Source organism: Rattus norvegicus, chromosome 17, assembly GCF_036323735.1.
Source record: "Rattus norvegicus strain BN/NHsdMcwi chromosome 17, GRCr8, whole genome shotgun sequence".
In the NCBI taxonomy this organism is placed as follows: Eukaryota; Metazoa; Chordata; class Mammalia; order Rodentia; family Muridae; genus Rattus; species Rattus norvegicus.
In genome coordinates this window covers 35,733,235-35,758,949 of record NC_086035.1, presented here as the reverse complement: position 1 = coordinate 35,758,949, position 25,715 = coordinate 35,733,235, and the positions used below count along the sequence as shown (strand labels likewise).

The 25,715-nt window shown below is 43.8% G+C and overlaps 1 pseudogene; it reads right to left on the bottom strand.

The window, feature by feature from the left end:
- Positions 1 to 10,535: 10,535 nt before the first annotated feature.
- Ppp1r14b-ps1 (protein phosphatase 1, regulatory (inhibitor) subunit 14B, pseudogene) lies at positions 10,536 to 24,060 on the bottom strand (annotated as a pseudogene).
- Between the last annotated feature and the right edge of the window lie 1,655 nt (positions 24,061 to 25,715).

The window sequence follows — 25,715 nt, the reverse complement described above, 5'->3', positions numbered from 1 at the left end:
TAAGAATATGCTTAAAAATAAATACAATTTTAATTCACTGAATCACTTCAACCTTATTTAAATTTAAGCCTAAGAACCAAGGTAAAAGAAATATATATGTATCCTCTTGAATCTCTCATATACCTAATATTTAAAGAACTTTATTTCATTATTCTGTGTGTATATATGTGTATTATATATGTATGTATGTATTATGAGAGGGAAATTGTATACATAGGACCCAGAGTGCATGTAGAGGTCAGAAGACAACTTTCAGAGACCAGTTCTGTCCTTCCACCTTCCCTCAGGTTTTAGGGGTCAAACCCACGTGATGAGGCTTTTAAAGAGAGTGCTCTTATCCACTGAGTCCCTCACATGCCTAAATTCTATGCTATCAGTTCACCTTTGAGTAAGTTTAGGGTACACATTTGTTAGTTGGCTCAACTCTCTGCAAAGTGGTCAAGGCCTGGGAAAAGGTCAAAGGTTTCTTCTAGTAGGCAAAGGGAACATCAAAGCCAATACTTGCCCCAGCCTCTCACCAAGACCCAGTTACCTTCCAGGACTCTGAGAGGCTGGACTCTCTAAGCCGCAGTGGGTAAGAAGCAGGAAAATGACAAATGAATGAGGTTGCAGAAGGAAGTGACATTTGCCAGCCTAAATACTGCAGAAGTAGGGAAAAATGGACTACACATTTCAAAAATGGCTTTGTGTTAGATGCCAGGCCTGACTAGATTACAGGACATCATGTGATAATATCTCAAATGATGAATCTTCAACTTTGAAGAAACTGCCCTGCTTGGAACACTTGTTTACTCAGAGAAGCACGTAGAATACACATTCTCAGAACAATTCCACTTAGCATGTTTTCCTCAAAGTGTCCTGGGTACTTGTATTTCTGAAGACAAGCAAATCTCACATAACTTCCAGTGACCACTTGCTTCTTCCTAACAGGCCGTGAAAGGGTAGCGATATTAGTTGGGAGAAGCCACCTTCTTCACTGCATTGCTAACAAATCATTCCGAGAATGTTTTCAGTCCCACAAGTCCCCTTTCCCAGCCACCCCTGCTCCCCTCCAATGCTAGCACTGATTTCTCTTCTATTACCCCCCACCCACCCACCCTCCTGTGCTTTAAAATGGAGATATGAAAATGTCAGTTTCTATTACAGCTAACAAGAAACTCTCCCACTCCCATCTCTGGGAGCTCGGTGAGCTCTGGGAGATACCAGCCTATCACAATGGCCAAGACTGTTTGGAAACTTTTCAAGTTGTTTGTGTTCATGGATCTGTTCCAAGTGAGGCACATGTCTAAAAAAAGAATGGATGCCAAAGATAACTAAAAAAAAAAAAAAAAAAAAAAAAAAAAAAAGGCAAAGAAGAGGGAAAGGGGGGACTTATCCAGAGCACAGGAGTAACTGTGCTGACCAAACAGCAAAATGTTCAAGGGCACTGGAATCTCCACCACATTTAGAATCACCCAGAGAGACGGAGGTTAAAGACTGCCCAGCTGTCTCTCAGAAGAAGACCCCGAATGTTTAACAGCGGCTTCCCATCCCAGGGGGTAGAGGTCACTGCACTTTTCTGTTATTTAAGCTGTTTACAGCCTTCTTCCCGTGGTCCTTGTTGACAATGCCGTTTGCAGGCAATTTTCTCAAAACCGTCCTGATTGCCATTGCTTGTCATTAGCTGGGATAATTTGTTTTCAGGGTGGACGGTCACTGTAATTGCACTCGGAATGCCAGTGGCTTTGCGCGATATTCGGTGCGACTGTGCCTCCAACTTATTGCCGTTTCTTGAACCCAATTTCAATTAAGAATATGTCCTTCCCAGTTCCACACAGAATGGAAGAGCATTATTTCTCTTTTGGCCACACATTTCCACAGCACTTACATCACCAGGCCTTACAATAGTTATTCATCATCTAGCTCTGGACTCTGAGCCTTGAGCCATTTTGAGTCTGATTTCTCGACTAGCCACCGAGGACAGGGAAGGATAGTTGGTGGTGAGAGGTTCCTCCCTTCCTGTCAGAGTCCCCACCTTTTTCCAAGCCACCCCACCCAACCGGGACCTGCACAGGCTGGCTTCATTACTTTGTTTGAAGTTTTTGTTTGATGTTCTCGAAATGTATAAAATGCATTCCAGACACAAATATAGATTATTTGATGTCTTGGATTTTCCCCACTCCTAGTCAGTCACTTTCATTCACTTCTTTATCTGTCATTAAAACACAAATTGAGTGCTCCTGGGTTAGGCACGCCATGAGTCAGGAGGTGAGCTGCAGCCTGACTTACCATGGGGCTTACGGAAAGGACTGCCCACAGGAATTTAGTGCTGGAGACCATATTGAGACAGACGCAGTGGCACTGCTCATTCTCTGAGGGCTAGGAGAGTCTAGTTGATGATCTGTGAGTGAAATGCTCACAGGAGGGAAATGGCACCATTCTAGGGAGTCAAAGCAATATGGGGAATGGGAACTCAGAGTAGTAGCCTTCTTCATGACTCATGACCGAGGGATGACTGTGAGAAGTGATGGCATGGAGGCTGGAGGAAAGAAGGCTACAGGTAACATGACATACATGTATGACATACATGTATGAGGATAAGTTGGAGAGGGGGGAGTTTTGTGAGAATAATCCATCCATTGTGCAGGAGAACTGAAGCAAAGCCAAGAAAATAGTTATTAGGAAGAACAGTTGGTCAATAAGCAAAGCGTAAATGATGTTGAACAATGTCAACCCCCAACAGACTGGTTGAAGGGAGCTTTCTGAGACTGTACCCAGGTCACATATTCTGTCACAAACAGCATGGCGTTCACTTCAGTTACTTGTGGGGATAAGGGGTCTGCTTCCCTGTGATGGCCCGGTCTTCTTTGCTGATGGGTGCTTCTGTCTTTGCTCCTTTCAGACTTCTTATTGCCACGCCTTCCCACACCAGATTTCTGCCAAGCTCCTTCCATAAGAAATGCAGTGGATGTTAATGACACTGATTTTCACAGCTTATCTATGAGGTACAGAGTTGGGGCTGTGGGTCCCATCACAGTTGCTAATGATTTCACTCAGCTCAGTAGCCCCTGGCCTCTATAGCCTCTGTCAGCATCAGAGGTCACCAGTGTGAAGTGGCTCTGTTTGCTATCCATCATGTAGAACAGCTCCTGACCCACAATCTTGTTATACAAGGATACAAAATATAACGATAGGATCATCTACCTTTCAGTTAGCAGCTACTGTGTGCCACGACTCTATCTGCCTATACTATCTCTGTGATCTTTACTGCTAATTTTCAACTTGACAGAATACAGAATCACTTGGGAGAAGGGCCTTTGGGCATGCTTTTGGGGGATTACATTAACTAGGTTAATGTGGGCAGACCCAACTTATTTGTGAGCAGGACCACTCCCTAGGCAGAGAATCCTACACTGTATAAAGTGGAGAAAGCTAGCATGCATCTGTCTCTGCTTCTGGATAACAGATGCAATATGACCAAAGGTGTCTGGTTCCTGCCTTGGTGACTTTCCTGCCATGACTATAGAGCCATCCCCAAACTGTGAGCCACAATAACTCTCTCTTCCTTAAGTTGCTTTTGTGAGGGTATCACGGTCACAGGAAAACAGATCAACTCAATGAGCCAGGTATCATCGGCCATTTTACAGAGAAGGAAAGAGAAGCTAAGTGATATGTCCAAAGTAATACAGACTGGAAGAAACAAAAGCATCAGCTACCAAAGCATTGCGCCTCCCACACGTGTGCGGGTGTGTTTTCCCTTCATGTATATATGTTCAGATCTGTGCGTGTACATCCATTTATACATGTTCATAAGGAAGGCATATTGATGTCAGATATCTTCAGTTGGTTTCTGCCTTTTTTATCTTTCTTATTTTAAAGATTTCTTTATTTTATGTATATGAGTACATTGTAGCTGCCTTCAGACACACCAGAAGAGGGCATCAGGTCCCATTACACATGGTTGTGAGCCACCATGTGGGAGCTGGGAATTGAACTCAGGACCTATGGAAAAGCAGCCAGGGCCTTTAACCGCTGAGCCCAGCCCCCGCCCCCTTGTTTTCTGAGACAGGGTCTCTCATTGAATCTGGAATTCATTTTCTGGCAGGCTCCAGGGATCCCCCTGTCTCCATCTGCCTGCACTGGGATAACAAGTTTAAGAAGCGACCGAGGTCACCTTCATATGCAGGTAGTGAGGATCTGAACTCAGGTCCTCATGCTTGCACAGCGAGTACTTTATCCACTGAGCCATCTCCAAGACCCAGAGTGTGGGATTAAGAAATCATCTTACCTGAACTGCCTCCAATTACTTTACACCGAAGACCCACAGTACAGCTTTTAGGGTGGGAATTTAATTGTTTAGAATGAAAGCTAATACCTGATCGTTAAAAGTGACGGTCCTTCAGACATCAAGATTTCAAAATACTACCCCTTCAGGATGGAAACATTCCAAAGGAATACTGGACACATTTGGGTGTCGAATGAGAGACGGCAGTGGACTTATCTGATTGCTTCTAGAAGGTTATCTATCACACAGGAGACCTTGGCTGCTGTGCTGAATCTCTCATGGAGGCTGTGGAATGGCCCCTGTAGGTTCATGTGTTTGGTCCTCAGTTACTGGAACTCTTTTGGGAAGTTGTGGATGGACTTTGAGGGCAATGCCTTCTGGTTTTGGGCCAAGTTCTCTGTTACCAAGATGAAGGGCTCTCTCACAGACTTCTGATGCAAAGGATGGCCCCTTCCCTTCCATATGAAACCCACCCAAGACTATGAGGTCTCAGGAAACCCTTAAGTGGTTTCTGTCAGGAACTTTGTAGAGTGATAAGACAGATAACAACTCAGAGGTCAGCCTGTGCCAGTGCCTCTGCCGTGCTTGCCCCTTCTTACTCGAATTTTCATTAAATGCCACCTTCGCCTGCCACTGTGACTTAAATTTTCTCCTAAAATGCATATGTTGAGGTCTTGATATTTTGGATTTGCTTGGACTCAGGCTTTTTACCGAGACTATTTATAATGAGGTCAGGGTCGGGGATGCACAGGGGCACAGAACCTGCTTAGGAGACACAAGGCCCTGGGCTCACTCCTAAGAATTGTAACAGAAAATGCTTTGCCAGGAGTGGTGACATCCTACCCCTGGAACCCTCAGGTGTGGGAGGTAGAGACAGGGCTGTAGAATACAAACTGACACCCTTTCACAAAACAAAAGGGGATTGAAAAGGCACTAGAGTCGTGCCCAGACCATGTCTTTAGGAAAGGGGATATCTGGACACAGAGATCTGATCAGAGGGCAGACAATGTGAGAGGACTCTGCACAAATCCGGAAGTTGGGTCCCAGGCCACAGTGGGAACCCACCATGCTCACCACCTAATTTCTAGAGATGTGAGTCAATGGATTTCTGGTATGTAAGCCACCAGTTTGTGGCACTTTGTTGTTATAGTAGCGCTAGAAAGCTAATGCACGCTCCCCAAGCTATGGCACCCGAGATTCCTTCACCCTCCCCTGCTCGTCCCAACAGGAAGCAACAGTGGTTTGCCAGGCTGAACAAAGTACTCTGAGAGCTTTTCCTAAAAGGCCGCCTTTTCAGTTGTGCTTCTCAATGGATGACGGAATGCAAGAGGAATATTTGAATCCTACTTTTCTGGATAAAAGGTGAAAGGCATGAGTTACCTCAGAACTGATATCCAGCTTTGAGTGGGACCCAACTGGAGCTGACTCTTACAGATGGACACTTCTGAGGATCACAGAGGAGCCCCCAGCAAGTATTCCAATCAAGTCCCAAGAAGCAACAGCTTCTCTCTTAAGATGTGTGAACACCCTGGCAGAGAGGCAGCCTCCTCGCCTAGTCCTCTCCTGTCTTGATGTAATTTTCAGTACAAGCTCAAACACAGCTCTCACAGTCGGTTGCAGGAGGAGCTAATGACTCTGGAGCCCAAAAGGAATGACTTCTCTGAAATATCCATTTGACAAATCTCCCTAAGGTAACACCCACTAACCCCCTGCTTGCTCCCCTAATTGAAGTTAGCAACTGTGTATCAGTCAGTTGAAGTCAATTCCCAGAAGGCACCAATCTTTGTCTTTCATTTCCAAAGAATACTAAGTTTGCTGTTAGAAAGCAAGCCACCTGGAAGTTTCTTGTGGCGCTTTCTGAAAGTTCCCTGTAAATCTTTCCTGCCAAGTTGGGCCTCTCACTGCCTTGGATCAGGTTCTCTGTGAAAGGCATTAGTTTTTCACATGACTAGAGAGTTGACAGAAACTTGTTCCTCTCCAAAGGACTTCCCTCACTGGCTGGTCATCCACATCTGAACTTTATAATAAACACATCAGTTTGAAGTTAACTGCTGGCTTCATCTCTGCATGAGAAGAATTAACCTCTGGGGCCAGATAAGAGTGTGCACTTCTCTTTCCGAGAACCCAGGTTTGGTTCCTAGCACCCATGCTGACTGCCTAAAACAACTCCCTGTAACTCCAGCTGCAGGGAATCAGTCCCTTCTTCTGGATTCGGCAGGCACCTGCACTCACATGTGCACATACCAGCCTCTAGCATTGTGTTTTGGTTTGGGTTTTTGGTGTTTGGTTGGTTGGTTGGTTGGTTGGTTTTGGTCTCACAATGCTTTTTCTAAAAATTAATTAATTTATTTTTTATTTTATGTACATTGGTGTTCTGCCTGCACATATGTCAGTGTGAGGGTGTCAGATCCCTTGGTACTGGAATTGCAGACAGTTGTGAGCAGCCATTCGGTGCTGGGAATTGAACCCAGGGCCTTGGAGGAATAGCCAATGCTCTTAAGTGCCGAGTCATCCCTACAGCCCCTGTCTCACAATGTTGTGTCTGGGCTTTCCTTTTTTTGCTTTGTTTATTTTACAGATCTTTTGTTTAAATATTATGGTTTCCAATTTTGTTTTTATGTTTTCTGTGTGTTCAAGCATGTTCTCAGTGTATGTGTTTCTCCTGCTTTTCCTTTGGCCCTTCTTTGTTTCTATTTGTTTGGTTCTATTCTGGTTTGTTGTTATTATTATTATTAAAACATGTCTGTATTCTAACAAGAATGGAAAATGGAATGGATTTGGGTGAGTGGGGAAGATGTGGGAGGAGTTTCACACTAGACCCCTTATACAATGGTCCTTCTCTTCCTTTCTTCCTCCTTTCTCCTCCTCTCTCCTCCTCTCTCCTCCTCTTTCCTCCTCTTCCCTCTCCTCCTCCTCTCTTCTCTCCACTTTCTCCCCCTCCTCCTCTCCCTTCTACTACTCCTCTCTCCTCTTCCTCCCCTTTCCTCCTCCTCCTCTCTTCTTGCTCTCCGAAGACCCTTGCAGTGCTAGAGACTAAACTCAGGGTTTTGCATATGCTGTTCTTCCACTGAGATACACCCATAGCTCCAATTAATTGTGCCATTGATCTTGATGCAAAACAATGCCAAATGACATTGAAACAACAGTCAATTTGTTCGTTGTATAACCACAGATAAACACTTTGGTTTTATAGCTTAATCAAGTTGGAACCGCATACAGTTTGCTTCACCTGACTTCCCTTGGTGTTACCTTGGTATTCATCTCATCCCACGGGTACGTGAGGAAAACAGGGCAGAGCTGCAGCAACTCTGGCTTTGCAGATTTAGCTTGTGTTTAATTATGGACATATGTGTATGTGTACTCATGCAAATCCTGACAGGCAAGTGTCAATTGTATGACATGGATGTGGTGAGCTGAACTCTGGTCCTCTGTAAGAGTTGTATAAGCATTTTAACTGCTGAGTCATCACTCCAGATCCCAAGCTTTTCCTTTCTCCATGACAGCATTTTCAGCCTATGCTGTTGGCTAGCACAGGGGACAATCATAAGTAAGGATGGTGTAGCATTCTTTAGTCACTTACACTTCTGGGAAGAATCCGATACCCTTTTGGGTTTGAGGCAAGTTCTGATTAGAAGGAACAGATGACTTTAGGGTCTTTAAAGCCTTGTTTGCTCATTCACAGACAGAACTCATTTCCTTTCTATTTACATTGACTCTTACTCAATACCACACATGTGAGCGACATTTGGTTTTGTGATGGAGGGTCATCGTACCCAGTACAGATGGCCCCCTTCATGGGATGGTTTTATTTAACCATATTCCAAATTTGCAACAGTGTAGGAGCAAAATAAATTCAGTAGAGACTGTACTTCAAATTTTGAATTTAGATCTTTCCTTGTGCTGATCGTATTGGTTGGTTCCTGTCTCACTGAACCAATGGGGAGGAGCCACTACGTGCAATTGTCAAAAGGCAAAGCCTCTGTCACTCTAGTATCCTTAACTATGATGTGTAGAGGGGTATAAGCATTGAGCATATTTTTCAACTGAGAACATGTTCAATTTATAATAAATTTATCCGGATGCAACCTCACTGTAAGTTGAGTCCAGTCCTGTCACAGCTTGAGAAAGGTCCTACCGTGACTCATTCAGCAAGGAATGCTGGGAAACACAAATCATTGATACCTTTACTCAAGTGATAGTTCACTATCCTATAAAGCTTCATCTAAAATTATAACCCCAAAGATTAAATTATTAATACTTTTAAGACAGAGATGGAACATGGTTTGGCCTTTATGAAGGCAAACTCCCATATAACTAAAGCAGGCACATGCCTATGGCTCCCACTTGAGATGGGATATCATGAGAATATAAGTCATGTTCTAGATAGAAGAAAAACTCCCATGTTTCACCCAAGTACACTTGAGTTGCTTCATATACATCTTGGTCTCTGTGGTCTTCTACTTGCTTCCTTTCTGTTTTGTTCCTTTGCTCTGAGCATCTCTTTACTTTTTGGCATCCTTCATTCCTGTGGTTTTTCACTGTTCTCTGCTACACACACACACACACACACACACACACACACACACACACAGGAGAGATCCGCATGTGGCTCTTCACCCAGTGTGATGGGTGTCTTTCTAAAGGGGAGAAAGCCAAGCACCGAAATACATGAACCCACAAAGGGATGGTGATATTATATGAGTCAGGGTAGGCTGCTATAACACAATATCAATTACCATGTAGCCTAGTAAATTCCCTTTTCACACTTCTGGAAGCTGGCAAGGTTGTTATCAATGATTCTGTTGGTCTGTTCCTTTGTGGGAGTTCCTTCCTGACTTGCAATGAGCCTGCTTCTTTGTCCTCACATGTGGATGGAGAGGGAGACAGACAGAGAGGGGGATAGAAAAAGAAGGGGGAGGAAGAATGCAACAGAAATCCCATCACGAGGACCTTCTCTTCATGACTTCATCAAACACTAATTATCCCTCAAATTTGGCTTACACAAAAGGAATTTATACCCAATGGAATATTATGTAGCCAGACTTAGGAACTAATTATTAGTACACATTAACTCCATGGAGGACCCTTGAAAATGTGCTACATTTTAAAGGCCAAACACAAAAAAGGTCACAGATCTTAAAACTTCCTTTAAATTAAATAGACTCATGGAAAGAGTGGGTAGTGGCTGTCAGCGTCCAAGTAGAACGAGAAAGTGGAGTGACTATGAATGAGTCCAGGGTTTCTTGGGATGAGAGGACATTTGGAGCCTGGAGGGTAATGATAGATATACAATCTCACAATCACACTGAAAGCCGCCATACTGTACAGTTAAATAGGGTGAACTGACTCAAGATTGCAGAGAAGGGAGGATGGACAAGGGTGGGCAGGGGTAGGAGATGAGATTGGTCTGAGCACACATATCAGAAATGTCAAAAAATAATAAAAATTCATAGAAATTTAAAAAGGGTGAATAGTATGATATGTGAGTGATACCCTTCCCCAGAGTTCAGGTCCCTTACATAGCTGTTGGCCAAAATGGACAAAGAGTAAGGTGTTCTCTCCTCGTTTTCAGAAAGTGTGTTTAGGAGAATGGGTTTGTTTCTTGGGGATAATATGTGAGCCCACTGAGCCATTGCAATGGCTGAATCTGTCTTTAGTGTGATCATTTTATCTGAACAATGCCTCCTGCTTCGAAACAATAGTCTCTCCCAGGTTCCTGAATCCTTGATGGTATTTTCACTTTTGCACTAAATTTTACCAAGTTAAAAAAAAAAAACCAGCATGCCTTCAATTTCAGAAGTACAAAACTCCCACAAGTGTTTCTAATTCCCCATTATTAGAGGCATAAACCTTTGAAAATTAGCATCATCACATTGGTGGAACTGAACTCCATTTATCCTGTCATGTCCTTCCACTCACCAGAGGACCAGTATTATTGTTCACTGATCTGTTCCAGGGAGCCATGTTTCAAACCATGTGTATTACTGATCATCTGGTGGCCAGTGTAATGTTTTGGGGCCAAATTAGTTTTAGACTGTAACATTTGGATGTTACAGCAGACTGAACTTAAAGAATAGTCTATGCTGTCCCCACCCCAAATTATTAATCTTTATGAAATCTAAAATGAAAATCACCAGATAGGGCGAGAACAGAAGGGGAATATGAGTTTCTGGCATGTGGAACTCAAATGTATAAAAGGTTTTCAAACTAGTCAGTTAATTCTCAAATGCTCCAAGGTAATTAACTGAGACAGAGAAGAAAGAAACAAAGAAAAGAAAAGAAAGACTATATTTTTGCTTCCTTCCAAAAATATGAATTTGAATTTCTTGTTGGTACCAAGCGAAGTAGTTTGTTGGTTTCAATGGCTTCACCTTCAAGTTCTGAAATCTGCAAAAAGTCAAGAAAATATCCAGGTTCAACCTCAGGGCAAACTCATTTACTGTGTATAAAATTAAGTTTCTGGAACCCTGAAGCTGGTTGCAATTCCAGGAAGATTTCTCAGGAGAAGCCAGATTAATGGGAGAGGCATCAGTAACTCACCACAGGGCCCGCCCAGACCCAGGCAGCCTTGGCCTGCCCCCAAGCAGGGGCATCTTGTGGGACAGAGTGGTAATTGCCTGGATGTGAAGTCCTCTGCCAGCTTCCTCTTAGAGGCCTGTTATTGACTTCTTGTCTGTATCTTGGTCCAGACCCTACAGCTATTTACTTTCTCACTAGGGCAATTGCTTCTTTGTGTCCAATGTATACAGAATAAAACTATTTTTTAGTATGTCCCTAGAAAATGTTTTTTTTTTAAGCTTCAAAAAAATTCTGAGGTTGAGGAACAAGTCCTTGCATGGGTCACACTTAGTTCATGGTCTGGTGCATGGTTATCAGCCCCCAATTTCAGTCTTACCACTGATGCTTTCATCCCAGTAAACACTGGGCAGACCAAACGGAACAATTCCCCCCTGGAAAAAGAATCCCCCCAAATGCTCACCGAATAGAAAATAATTTGGGTTCACTATTGAGAGGTAGCAGTAATATGGTAATATACACATGGAAATTTAAAGATCACAACTGACTGATCCTGTTTCATACAGTACATATCCTAAATAAAGTTCACAAGGTACCATGTATAACTACGCCTTTGACTGAATAGAAAAATATTCAACAAAACAAACATTTGAGTTTCAGCAACATGGTGCCTTGCAAGTATGGAGGGTTCACCAGTGAAGAAAGTGACTGGACCCAGCATTGTATTGTTCTCATCATGCAGCTTGAGAAGTACCAGAAAAGGAACATAGCATCATGGGAGAAATGTTTATCTAGACTTACAGGATCATGGAATGTTTCCTATGGAAAGCAACATGCACATAAAACTTAAAAGTACCATATAGTGTACATTTGAGTGCCAAGCATTAAAATGTATCAACAGACATTGGTACAGACTCTGTGAGGAGAACAGCAAGAAAGATGAAGTCTTGCCCTCATCAGCCTCACAGGCCTTGGTTGAGGAGAGACAGTAAGTCAGAGAGCAGTGGAAGTGATGGCCGCCTTGGAGAAGATTAGCCAAAGGAAGGCAGAGTGTGGAGAAGAAGGGTGTGCTTGCAGCCTTATTCAATGAGACCAAGGCATCCTTACTGGTAAGGCAGGTAGCCTTTGAGTAGAAGGCAATGATGGAGGATCAAGGTTTCTGTCTGGAGCAACAGCAGTCTAGGGACAGAAGAGAAGAAAAGGTGCAAAGACTCAGATGTATGTGGACTCTGAGTGAGTTCAAAATAGTAATAACAGGGACAGTTGCCTGGAGTACCTTGAGTCTAAGAAAGGTGGGTAGAATGTGCTATGGGAGCACTACATGCTAGCGGAGCATCACATGCTAGGGGAGCACCACATGCTCTGTTCCTTTCTATGGAAATTGACACCCAGATGTGATGACGTTAGATGATTTTCTAAGCAGAGTAGCAATTTTATTTTAAAAGCTACCACCACCATCACCACCATTATTATTTAGACAGGGTCTTACTTTGTTCTGAGCTGACTTGAAACTCACTATATACCCCAAGCTGGTCTCAAACTCAAAGCTATCCTTTTGCCTCAGCCTGCCAAGTGCTGGGATGACAGGCATGAGTCAACTGTCTGCTCCAAAGAAGCAATTCAAAGGGTCCCTTTTGTTGCTGTGATCAGAAAATGAAGCTAAGGGAACAACAGAGGAAGCAGGAAGGTAAGCTGAGGAAGCAGGAAGGTGAGCTAAGATGTGGCATTTAACTAAACAAAAGACCAGGGAAGGGGCTGGAGACATGGCGCTGTGAGCAGAAGGACCCAAGTTCATATCCCCAGCACTCATATAAAAAGCCAAGCATGGGGATGTGTACCTACAATCCCAACATTTGGAGATGGAGACAGAAATATCCCTGGGACCCATCTAGCTGAACTGATGAACTCTGGTTCATGTCTCAAAACATAAGGTGAAGAGCAACCAATGAAGACTGATGCCTACTCTAGCCTCCACACACATGCTCTCATCACAAGTGCAGATACATATCAAAACATTAAAATAAATTCTTTTAAAAGAGGGTAAGAGGGTGTAGTGGTTATTCCTAGCTGTCAACTTGACTGTATCTGGAATGAACTACAATCCAGAATTGGAAGGCTCACCTTTGATCCTGATCTTGAGGCTCAGAGATAAAAGTTTCTGACCTGGATCTTGGTATGGAGATCTTGAGGCAAAGTGGCTATGAATCCCAGGAGCTTAAGGCAAAGAGATCTCTGAGTTCAACGTTACCTGGGACAAAGCAAGTCCCAGATTCAGGCATGGTGGTTCACACTTTTAATCTGGGACACACCTTCTGCTGGAGACTTACAAAAGGACATTGGAAGAAGGAAGAGCCCTTTCTCCTGCCTGCCTTGTAGGCTGAGCCGCCACCACATCCTTGGACTGCTGCTGATCCTTGTTGGGGAGTTGGACTATACACTGTAAGTCATCAATCAATTCTCTTACTATATAGAGACTACCCATAAGTTCTGTGACTCTAGAGAATCCTGATTAAGACAGAGGGTCACAGGGCTGGTATAGGTGTGGAAACAGTAGCAGCAAGAGATGGCTAGACACTGGATGGATGCTCTTGAAAGTGAGGCAGACTATTTGGATTGCACATGAATAATAAAAGACATGATCATGAAACCAAAGGTTTGGGCCTGATTGAAGGGAAGAATGGAGTTGCCATTGGTCAAGTTGAGAATGATCTCAGGGAGAACAGGTCAGCTGAATGGGATCAGCCATGAAGATCCCAATCTTGAGAGACCTGTTGATGGGGATACTGAATTAGAAGCAAAAGCTCAGATATCTGGACTAGGGAAGCCATCAGTAACTAGGTGGTGTTTAAGCTATGAAATGGATGACCTCATCCATAAGTGAGTCACACCGTATCTGAAAGTCAACTAAAGACCCAGACTGGACCAATGGTAAGAGATCATTTATGTGGAGAGAGAAAAGTCATAATAGAGCATGGAAACTCAACACATATTTATACCTAGATCCAGTTTTCACTAGATAACTCAAAATGGTTCAGTAGAGAGACTCAGCATGGTTGCATAGATAGTAAGGAGAGTATCCCCAGGTTTAGAAGGGGTATCATGACAGCCACTGGTCATAGCTTGCTTGTCACATGGCCCCATCTACTCTACAGATTCTATGTAGACTGATGCCAGCCTATGACATTCTAAAGCTTGGGACTCTTGTGAGTTTAACTGTGCATTTCATATCATTTTATTTTCTCTAAATAAGCACTTGTACTTTTAATAAGACATACCAAAAAACATTAACACACAACATAGAACTTTAAAACAACAAGACCATTAAAATCTTTCTTTTCGTCTGTATAATAACGAGAAGAAGAGACTAATTTCTAAGAGACAACCTTGGGTGTCTAGTTATAGCTGTGGATCGGTGGCCCTGGTGCCCACACTCTCCTAGGTAGCTGCAGAAGTCCTAAAAGACCCTTAGAATAGGAGTCCCCTCTATCACTTGAGAACCAAACATTCACTTGCAACTCCAGAGCCATGCAGAAAAGAAATTTTGCTTCCTGGTTTCACAGAGCTCCCAGGTAGAGTTCTTCAGAGGTATCCCACCGTGGGTAGTTCTATTGGTCATGAGGTGTTTTTCCTAGATCCTCTCCACTCTTGACCCAGAGATCCCACAGGCAGTGGAACCTGTTAACATTAGACAAATGGTAACACTTTGTTTAATCTCATAACTTGTAAAGAAAGCTTCCCAGGAACCACTGATTGCTCTTGTTCCTTTCCTGGGGCAAAATGCTTTCATACTCTTTAAAGGGGAGGCCTGTCTCTTCTTGGAACCAGCTTCATCTCTCAGCAAAACCAAAACAAATGCTGAGCGTTTCTGTCAGTGGTTAAACTCACAGATAGGACCCCCACCCCCACAGTTGGCCGTGCAAATACAAGGACTGGGTGGCCTCTGCTTGGAGTTATTTATGCTGGCTGGCGGAGTCTCCATGCAGAAACCTCTCCCAGACATCCAGAGCCCTGCTGCCAGGAACCAGCAGTGAGCCGTTCCTTCACTTTTAGCACTGGGTGAAAAACATTTTTCCAAAGGGCTTCATGTTAAGTCAACGTGGTTGGCCAGGAAGGTGGGAAGCAGGCACAGTATAAAGAGCAACAGAGAGGAGTTGACAGACAGGTGGTGGCGTAGAACTGTGGGGGCCGCAGTTTTATTATGGGCTGTATTGCCATCCTGGTGCAAACAGGGTAGGTAACAATTAGGAGAGAATGATTCCAGTATGGCTCAAACCCACAAGCTCATGTCTAATGTGGTCTTATTATTTGTTTATATGAAAGCTTAATAAATGAGTGCAGATTCAACCCGATCTGTAATTGGCTTTGCTAATTCGGTACAAATTATAGGTTGAAGACAGTGCTTTTCAGCTGTGGGAAATTTTGTCCTTCTCTCCCAGAGGCCATTAGAAATATCTGGAGATGCTTTGGGTTGTCATAACAGGGAAGTTCATGGGGAGCTTCTACTTGCAATGAGAGGGTAGGAGTGCTATCAAACATCGTATAACACATAGGACAACCCCTATCTCTAAAGAATGATCCAGCCTTAAGTATCAACTCTGCCACAGTGGATAAACCGTGTCCCAGGGCTACAGACAAATGGCTAGGCTTAGAGATATGACCTAGGTAGGTAACAGTGATGTCTAGTCATGCTTGACTCAGGAGTACCAGTGAATGTATTAAAATCATGGACATAAAATATGTCTCACCCAGTGATGCTTACCTCCAGAAATTCACCATTATGTTTAACCTCATAGTTGGCTATCAGGAGGATGGGAGTTTGGTCCATTTGATCCATTTAAACACCACCTCAGTAGCCAGAAGGCTAGGAGTCTCAGGCAATTTCCATGGAGTCCACTATAGTGACATCCTTCACCAGTCAAGTCCTTCTGAAGAAGGTCCCCTATAAATAGATTGTTCAGGTGATGTATCCTGATAAGTGTCAAAAACATCTTGCTTCTCAGCTTCTAAGTGTCCCAGCTAATTGAATGTCAGACACTGGCCACAGAGAGCCATATTTTCTGCTGACACCTTCAGTATGTCATTTCCCTCTGAGGGATGATGATTCTTTCCACATGCCCACTCCACAAGGCACAGTCTTTAGCCATTGTCTGTCTTCTTTCTCCAGACATTTCCATTCCAAAAGGCACATTAAGCGATTAAGAGCTGGTCGAAAAGGGCCTCTCATTGGCTGCTTCTGTTTGTTGCTAAGTGCAAGTTAATGGCAAATCACCCATCCTTACAGAGGGCTTGTGGGGGAAGGGCTTTCACTATTCCTACTTTCAGCGTGACAAAGCACTGCATATGAGAAGAGCTGAAAGAGATTACATGTGAAGACAGACTACCTGAAAATTTCCCTCTGTCCTCCTCCTCTTCCTCCTCTTCTTCCTCCTCTTCTTCCTCCTCCTTCAGAGACTCATGAAATCCAGGCTGGCCTCAAATTTGCTATAGTCTTGATCTACTCCTGCCTTGTTTCCCCAGTGCTGGGATCTCAGACATACATGCTCTGTTTATACGGTGCTGGGGATTGGACCTAGGGCTTCATGTGTGCTAGGCAAGCACTCTACCAACTGAACCAGCTCTGCTTCATTCTTAAAAATTCATCTGCTCAACATCAAGGATGCTCAGAAGGGACCCAGAATAGCCAACTCTTCACCCAGCAGCATCTTGACTCAGGGAGGATCCACTAACTTGGTAAATTCATTGGAATTCTGAGCAGGGATTTAAGAAATTTCTCCAGTCCCCCTTCCTCCCCACAAGCTTAATCTTAGTTGAGAATCCTCTTCTTCCAGGCTCTGTTCTGCCTTCTGCTGGCCAACCGATTCTTCTCCTTAGCAATATGACTTCTGGGTATATATTTTGTATTTTCTCCCAGGTATTACTGGAGTCAGTGTTAATGTTGGAAAGCTTTGTCTTTCATACCAGAAAAAACCGTCCTCCGGCTTTCATGGTAGAATATAAGATCTCTGGCTTGGATTCTAGGCTTCTTGATAGTGTGTGCGCTGCCATGTATCTCCTTGGCTAAACGGAAGCTTGACTAACTGCAGAGCAAGAAATGTAGGCTTCAACTGCTACCCACAGGATGAAAGAACAATGTTGCAGAGCAGTGAAGAGAATGTATCCAGGCCTCTGGGCTGAGGTAGAGAAGCATAAGGGTGAGGCGAGATGGAGCAGGATTCATCTTCATCCTCCTGGAGAAGGTTTCATCCATAACAATTCAGTCACTGCCCCTCACTTCATATGCTCCTCTCCACAAGGCCCTGAGAGAAGCGAGAGAGCAGGTCTTTTTTTGCTAGCCTTTATTCCTTGAACTGAGTTGTGACAAGCCACTGATTTCTATTCTATAAATTATTCAGAATTCCACCTTCACATCGAGATTGGAAAATCAATCTCCTTGATTAAAAAGTGACCAGCTTCACATTGCCAAATGTTTCTTTAATCTTTTAATTATGTCTATTTATAGACAGCAGGAGTCTCCAAGAGGCAGGGAGCTGTACTCTGCACTAACAGGGCTGGAAAGATCTATAAGTCCATCAGCCTTTCCGTTTAGCCTCATTCCTGTTAGGTAGAATGGCCCTCAGAACCACTGCCTGACAGAGATGCTCTTCTCGTTCCTTGTAGCTTAGGATCACAGCGAGAAAAGTTTGTTTCTAGATTCTGACTTAAAATGAGATTTTGGAGAGCCTAATGATCTGGACCTAGTGATCTTAAAAAGATTATTTATAACCCTGCACTGGGGAAGCAGAGACACCAGGACACCCAGGACCTGCTGGCCAGCTAGTCTAACCAAATCAGAAAGCTTCAGGTCTCTACACACATGCACACACACATACACACATGACATACATACTTCCTCAGAGATATCATAGCCTTTCAAATGTCCATGTCTATGATAGGAGGAGATTGAGACCATGCCAATGGTGTATAGGTCTAAAAACATCCTACCGAAACCTGCCAGTATAAACAGAGCTCAGATAACCCAGAGTCTGTATAGGGTATGTGAACTTCAGGAGCCAAGGTTTGTGGAAGAACTACAATCACTTCTACCACCCAGTGCTTCTTGAAAGGCGACTCCTCTCTCCTGAGCCAGATGAAAGGCAGTCTCTAGTAGGCTTTCCAAAATAAGCAACAGATTCCTGAGTGCAAAACAAGAAGAGAAAGCCCCAGGTTAGCCTTGTAGCAGTGCTGGAGACGTCATTTATTCTACACATCCTTTGAAAGTGCAGAGCAATCTATGATAACAGGGCTCAAAGAAACCAAAGCAACTCAGCGGCCAAAACGCAGACATATGGTCAGCTATTCTTAACTGGATAAGCAGAGGACCGTCAGCAGAACGTCCCACCGCCATCTAACAGCTTTCTCAAATACCATCAACCACTGTTTGAAAATACCTTTGCCATGATATGAATCGAACCATCCATTACCTGGTCCCCCTTTCGAGTGTCTTCTGGAGAAATGACACCATGATTGGAAATTTAAGGTCCATTCTAAACAGAAAGCAGACTTGGAGTAGCAACCTGTGATTCTATCATGCAGAAGGTTTTGCATAGTGGGATGTCTGGGTCCGTAAACCACTGGAAAAGGCAAAGCATCAGGGTGAGGAATTGCAGGCCGCGGGGAGTTACTGGGGAGGCTCTACAGTATCTCTGACCTCTGCAGTGAACCCTGCCTTGCCCTGCAAGCCGGCCTCCTCTCTCTTATCAGGCAGGGTACTGACAGCACCTGCTGGAGATGATGCATTCCATGGCCTTACCCACCAGGAGTCCACGATAACAGAAGGGCATGACTCTTGCTCTGAAAAGACAAATTCCTCATTTATGCTGGAGTTTCAGCGGCCACACAGAAATCTCTAGCAAATACTGAAAATGGGAATTCCTTGAAATTGCTCTAAAGAAGGTAATTTAATTCACATTCCATAAATGTATAAAGTTTTTCTAAACTCAACACTAGATGGCTGAAAAAATAAAATCCAACCTTTAACTAATTTGATATCCTAGGAGGGCTGAGATAGTCGCAGCAAGCTGATAATTTTCCTTATAATATCAGCATTAAAATGTCATATATTTGCGCATTTTGAATGTCACTTGAAATTCTTTTTATCTGGAGCCTAGTAATTGCCTCTGGAGAACAGACACACACACAGACACACTCATACATGCACATACATGAATACACATATGCAAACGCATGCGTGCGCGCACACACACACACACACACACACACACACACACACACACACACACGGAGTACTTGCTAATTCTTATGGAGTAGAAAGAATCCTTACCTCCTACCCAAACTTATTTATATGTAAGGACATGAACAGTGAATTAATATAGGTCATCAGACACTCAGTAGCATTTACATAGGTCAAATAAGGGGACTATAGGGATGAACATATAAAGAAATGTAAATATAGTGTGGTGGTTTGCATGCTAATGAGCCACATAGGCTCATACATTTGAATGTTTGGCTCCTGGTTGGTAGACTATGAAAGAAGGATTAGGAGGTGTGGCCTTGTTGGAGTGGGTGTGTCACTGGGGGTAGCCTTTGAGATTTTAAAAAGTTACACCAGGACAGTTCCCTTTCTGCCTGTTTTACAGATAAGGTGTAAGCTCTCACCTATCTTCTCATGTGCCACTTTGTGTTCATTCCTTGACCTTTTAAGAGGGATGCTATAGGTCAATCTTGTGTGGTAATCATGAGGGTAATCATGGCTTCTCCATTGCCAACATAGCAATGCCCAGAGGACAGAGTTCCACAGGTGCACATGATTTATACAGCCTGAGAGTAATTTTATATAACATTTAAAATAACTTTATAATCTAAAATGTTAAATAATTTTGATGTACAGTTTATTCAATCCTATAGTCATAAATGGAAGAGAGGGGAAGAAACAGCTTTATGTGTGGCCTTTTTCTACTTGTGGTATCATGCCAAGGCTCAAAATGTTTTGGATCCTTTGACATTACAGATTTAGGGTTTGTTTTAAAAATTGTCTGCGTGAATGATGTGTGTGGGTGTGTGGGTACGTGTGCCACAGCATACATGTGGAGGTCAGAAGACAACTTCGTGGAGACAGAGCTCTCCTTTTACCTTTACATAGGTTCTGGAGACTGGACTCAGGTCTCCAGGCTTACTCAGTAAGTGCCTGTATTCACAGAGCCACCTCACCCACCTCAATGTGAAGTTTTGGTATTAGAGACACTAACCATGAATTCAAAGCCAAGAGAGGACTGGTCCTGGAGCTCAATGGTAGAGCATTTGCTTGAGGATAAATGAGGCCTGAGGTGATCCCTAACAAAGAGAGGGAGTGGAAAGAAAGGAGAGAATATATATTAAAAGAGGAAAATTGGTTTAAGCCAAAGATAGGAAGTCTGTTAAGACCTGCATAAAGACCACATCTGTCTACATACTTATGAGGTGGGGAAGAAAGCTCACTAGGTCCTACCCCTAGATGAATAACTATATTCAATCAATGGCTGCTGAAGGAGGGAGGCCAGTTTTCTTCAAGGATAAGACTCTTATAGGTGATCTACTATGATGTGGTCAACCCTAAGCATGTGGACATGTGAGCAATATTCAATGGACTTATTATTTGTGTAACAATAATAAGTATAGAAGAAGTCATGAGAGGGAGAGGGCAGAAGAACTGGAAAGGGGGAAAGAAAAGGTGGAAATTATGTAAATATAGTGTACTCATGCATAGAATTCTTAGAAAATATAAACATACATTAAAACGCAACATATATGTATATGTGTGTGTGTGTGTGTGTGTGTGTGTGTGTGTGTATAAAATCTTTAAAGGTATTTTGGAAGTGGAAATAATTCATACAGATTGTACAGAGGACTTTTAATCCAGCAACATGGCTGCTCTGGTAAGGGATGACATTCAAAGACCTTCTAGGTCTATATGCAGACATACCCTGGATTACAGTGTGATCTGGGTAGAATACAGACATGACCTTAGTATGCAGCATTAATCCCCAACAGTGAAGGTAAGGCTAGTTTGTAGGAGGAGGAAGCCATGTTGGAAAGTCATGTCAAATTGAGGGGAAGACAAAGTGAGGAGTCAGACAAAGAGTTGATAGAATGAGTCAGAGATAGGATACAGCCAACTCTCATGAAAACAGACAGGAAAGAGGCTACTTAAGAATAGCAAGAAAGAGAAAAGGGTGGTGTGTGTATGCCTGTTCTACAGAAACAGGCTGCAGAGAGCACAAGATAGATACAGGTGAAGACAAAACAAGTCAGAGGATAAGAAGGAGCCAGAAGATTAGAACAAATTGCCAGAGATAATATGAAGCCAAGCTAAACAATTCAGGCAGAAGCTGAGAGAAGCCAGATTAAATCAGTCAGCTTGGAAGATTAGATGTATAATAGAAACATTTATGTTTAGGCCTAGGGATAGTTAGAACAGAGAAGAGAATGCTCTGGGCTCAGCCCAAGCCATGTTCCCAAAACTTGGGTACACCTCTCATCTTATCCTTTCATCTGAGGAAATAAAAGTGACATTGACAAGATTGACTGTCCATGAGCATAGAAGTAGTAAACAGAGCCCTAGGAGGAGATGAGAGCTCCCCTTGAGGCAGTAAAATGTTGGATAAAAAGAAAGTATCAATGATATGGGAGAGGGCAGAGGAGACTCAAATACATAAACTCAATGTAGTTCCCATCAGAGAGTTTAATTCAAAAAGGTGTTTTAAACAGTTAAGTATTATAGGGAACTCAGTAAACTCTGACAGAGAAGTGTAGGTCCCTTCCAAGCACTGCATGCCAAGCACAGCCTTGTAAAACATAACTGCTTAAGCTAGATGATGAATGACCTGGCTAGGTTTATGTCTACACAAGCTAGAGCCATCGGAGAGGAGGGACCCTCGATTGAGAAAATGCTTCCATAATATTGGGCCATAGGGCATTTTCTTAACTAGTGATTTATGTGAAAGGGCTTGGTCTATCGTGGGTGGGGCTGTCTTCGGCTCGTGGGTTCTATAAGAAAGCAGGCTGAGTCAGCCTTGTGGAACAAAGCAGTAAACAGCATTCCATGGCCTCCGCATCAGCTCCTTTAGGTTCCTGCTCTATTTGAGTCCCTGTCTTGACTTCTTTTGATAATCAGCAGTGATATGGAAGTCTAAGCCAAATAAACCCTTCTCCCCTCTGTCTTAATTAGGGTTTTATTGCTGTGAAGAGACACCATGACCACAGCAACATTTATAAAAGAGAACATTTAATTGAGGCTGCTTTACAGTTTAGAGGATTAGTTCATTATCATGCTGGTGGGAAGCATGGCATCATGCAGGCAGGTGTGGCGCTGGAAAAAGAGCCGAGAGTTCTACATCTTGATCCACAGACAGTGGGAGAAAGACTGAGCTACACTAGGCCTAACTTGAGCATATATGAGATTTCAAGGCCCACCCCTGAAGTGACACACTTCCTCCAACAAGGCCGAACCTACTCCAACAAGGACACACCTCTTAGTACTGCCACTCCCTTTGGGCCAGGAATTCAAACACACAAATCAATGAGGGCCATTCCTATTCAAACCACCATATCCTTCACGTTACTTTGGTTACAGAGTTACATCATAGCAATAATATCCCTAAGTGTGACAATGATGAATCATTCATTATTCCTGCAACAATGACTGAATGACAGGACTAGAAACCATCATGCTGTAGTTTCCTGAGTGAAAGTAAACACAAAGGACAAAGCATGTAGGTTCCTCACCTGGGTGTCTCCTCCCACATTTCACTTTCTCTTCAGACCCTCACAGCCAAAGCCTCTCTTAAAGATTGCCATATCATCAACTAAACTAAGCATGGAGACAACCAGAGGTTCAGACACTGCTTTAGTGGCAGTAAAAATATATTCCCTACAAGGGACATACTCACAGCTGGGTCTGAAGTACTTACAAAAGTGTGTTAGCGTTCCTTAGCTCTATGTACAGTGGCTTACTTTTCTCACTTCTATGATCGAATACTCAGCGATAACGACTTAGGGAAGGAAGGCTTATTTTGGCCCACAGTGTAGGAGCTGAGTCTATTATGGCTGGGAAGGCATGCGGCAATAACACAAGGTGTCTTGATCCATTGCGTCTGTAGTCAGAAAGCAGAGAGAGGTGAACGCTTTGCCTGTGCTCAGCTAGCTTTCTTCTTTTCATTCAGTTTGGGATCAATGCTTGTGGGATGGTGCCTTCAGGGTTGGGTCTTCTCTAGAGGGGATACAAAGCAACGTGTTACTGGATCAATTCTAAAGAACAAAAATTGCGGACTCTTAGCATCTCTTAAGAGAAATATGTGTAGTTAATGCCTCCACCATCTTTGACATCTATGCCATCTATACCCTTTGGACTGCTGACACGTTACAGCTCTACCACCCTCTTTCCAACCTTCCTAGCAGTCAGAGCTTTGGTTTCTACCAATGTGAAGACCACCAAGAAAAAAAAATGACTTGTATTTCCATTGATACCGCCATTGCTTTAGACTGATATTTCTTTTCTTTTCTTTTTCTTTTTTTTTATTTAGCTGCTCCAAAGGCTGTATCCTAGCTTTATTTTCAAAGGGCCTGCGCCGCAGAGTCAATATAAAAACACAAAAAGTCCCATCAGTTTAATAACAATAAAAAATCCCAAAATGGAAAAGTGAGGGTGAGGGAAAGGCCCCTAGGCGGGGCACAGGGATCCCTGTCCATGGCACCAGGCCTGGCTGCAGGGTCCCCCAGTATTGCTGTTGCTACGAGGTTGGGGGGCAGCGATTGTCCTGTGGGAGCCATGGTCATCTGAGTCAGGACCCTTATTTCTTCTAGGGTGTGCTCAGCTTCTGCATGCCCCGGATCTTGTCCAGCAGGCCAGAGATGAAGGCCTCAGTGGGTTTGTAACAGTCAACTAGCAGCTCTTTGACTCTAGCAGCCCGAGTATCATCACTTTCCATGTCCAAGAGTTCATCCACATCGATCTCCAGCTCTGGGATCTCCTCCTCCTGGCAGTCGTAGAGTCGCGTGAGCTGTTCTAAAATCCACTCCTCCAGGTTGAGGCGCTTCCGCAGCTCCTTGCGGTCGTACTTGATTGACCTTCCCTTGCCGTTTTACCGGGCCATCATCATCCGTGCCCCCCGGGCCTTCGCCTGCGGCCCCAGGGAGACTCTGGAAGTAGACTCGGGGCCCTGTGCTGCCACTACCCGGTCCGGGGCCGGGGCAGCCAACGCCGCACCCCCCGCGGGGCCGCTGTCCGCCATGGCGGCCGCCGGGGCCACGTGCGCGCTCGGGCCCCTCCCTGCGCCCCCGCCTCCCGGACGCCCGCCGGCTGGCTCCGAGCCGCTGGCTCCGGTTAGCTCGCCGGCTCCGCTCGGCGCAGCTCCGCGGCGAGGGCGGCGGCGGGGGCGCCCGGGGGCAGCTCTAGACTGATATTTCTATACTAAGATAAATTATGTTACATAGTTGCTATCTGATTTTTAAAAGTAGGTTTCTTTGCTAGACTACAATGTTCTATAGATGATCTTCTACCTTCCAGCACATAAAGCAGAAATGCAACTTGCTTTTCTATTATGTAATAAGACAAAGGTAACTTCTAGAAGGAAGGTTTTTTCTGGAGCTCATGGTTTAGAGGGATATGAGTCAGTTGCCATCGCTATGGGAAGCAGGAGCATCAGGGAGGCAAGCGTCCTGTTGGAGCAAAAGCCGACTCCACATCTTCATCCACAAGCAGGAAGCAGGCTAATTTGAAATGCCTAGAGTCTTTTGAAGCCTTAAAGCCCACCCCAGTGACACATCTCCAACAAAGCTACACCTCCTACTTTTACATGTTAATGCCTTCATTTGTAAGGAAAACCCAGCCTTCCCAAGTTATAACACTGAAATAAATGATGGTATGAAGACAGGGAGTTTAACTTTGGGCATCCACTTCCTTTATCAATCTGTCAAGGTGCAACATTTATTAAAAAACAGCCTGTGACTCAGAAATAGTCATCAACAAAATTATAGAATTTATAGGCTCTTAAATGTAGGATGCTGAATCCATACATGCACCCACACTTGCTTTAACCCATGTACACATTTATCTCTACTCCATCCTGAAAACACACTGAAGTGTCAGTAAAGATGTGCAAAATAAAAATCTTTAGGCCTGAACAGAGCAGCACAGGGGAAGAAAGAACATCAGTGGTCAAAAATGTCAGCAAATATCTACTGGATAGAAAGCTATTGAAAGAGAGAGTTGGAACAGCTTAAACACAATAGAGAGGGTTTCCATGAGCCACATAGGCTACTATCCAATCATAAACAGGACTCATGAAAGCAAGGGGACTTCAGGCATGGGTTTCAGGAATGGAGGAAGCCTTCAGTGACTGTGTATTGCTGACATGTGTAGGGCCATGTTAGGAACCTCAGTGCCTCAGATCCATGGGAGTGGCAAAGCTCAGACAGATGGCAAAGCCCTCCTCTGGTTGGAGTGCAAATATTGAGAGTGTGTGCAAGGACAAGTGTTTATGAACAATAAACCAGTGTCTGCAAAAACTAGCAACTGCAGCTTCCTCCTCCCAGATGTGTAGAACCTGAGACTGCTCCCCTACAGAGACCTCCTACTAGAGACTGGCTAACTCCTCCTTTTGTCCTGTATACAACAAAAGCTCTGAGCTTCCAGGATGTGTTTCTTAGTTGGTGTTTCTCGAGCAGAAAGAGCACAACCTACATGATTCCAGCTTCTAAGTACACATGTCTGTCCTTTCTTCATTCCATTTCCAGGACCAAGCAGTGTAGGACTCAGCACACGGGATCTGAAGGAGGTACCAATATGAAGTGTAGGGTGGAGTAAAGTCAATATGAGATACAATTCGTATTGTGGACCCTTTGTCACATAACCTATGTCCATTTGTCATCATTACTTTACGTCCTCAGACATAGGTGGCTT